This window comes from Trypanosoma equiperdum (assembly GCF_001457755.1).
Source record: "Trypanosoma equiperdum strain OVI genome assembly, contig: ctg_1915, whole genome shotgun sequence".
NCBI classification, from domain to species: Eukaryota; Euglenozoa; class Kinetoplastea; order Trypanosomatida; family Trypanosomatidae; genus Trypanosoma; species Trypanosoma equiperdum.
Window position 1 is genome coordinate 6,782 of NW_027123966.1, and position 855 is coordinate 7,636.

An 855-nucleotide genomic window follows, 5' to 3' on the forward strand; every position below is an offset into this window, starting at 1 on the left:
ATTGACACATTCCGCTGCACACTCCTGATAAAAGACGACGGGAGGGTTGTTTTTGTTTTTTGTTTTTCCTCCTCTCACCCTCTCAGTGATTGAGCGACAACTGAAGTGGCAGCCCCCTTCCCCGGTCTAAACGGACCGTTTATTTCTTTCCGCCCTTCATTTTCGCAATGGCCTCCTTTTCAGCCTTCTGCTGTTCGCGCATTTTATTACGAAACGCGACGTCGTCATCGTCCAACTCTTGCCGATCCTTCTTAGGTGCTTTAAGAGGTTTTTGTTTACCACCTTGACGTGTGGACATGGCGAGTGGAGTTGTTGGTTACGGCTGGTGTCGTTTGTTTTATTGCTGGTATAAGATGTTCTGCTTGGAACTTTGAGGCTTCGGAGAAACGCACTGGAAAAGATCAGGAGAAGAAAAAAAGAGAAGAATAAAATATTATTATATATATATATATTTGCTTTTATTAATGATCCCTCCCGCATACACACATATGAATATATATGTATATATATGCATACGAATACGAACATGAACACGAATATTTCCACTTCCACACGCAGGCAGAAAAAAAAACACGGAGAGAAAGAAGATAGCAAATGTAATAGCTTCTGAGAAGCACATATTCCGGAACCACGCAGTAGCACGCAGCAGTGCGATATTTAAAAAATAATAATAATAATGAAACTGCTGCAAGCTCGGACATTTTCACCTCCTACCACCATGGTCTTCACACACAAACACAAATACTCATGCATGTATGGACGAGTTAATATAAGAGAATAAGAATTTTCTATTCTCTCAAAAATGTTCGCCCAACCGTCGTATCATATATATAAATATATATATATATATATATA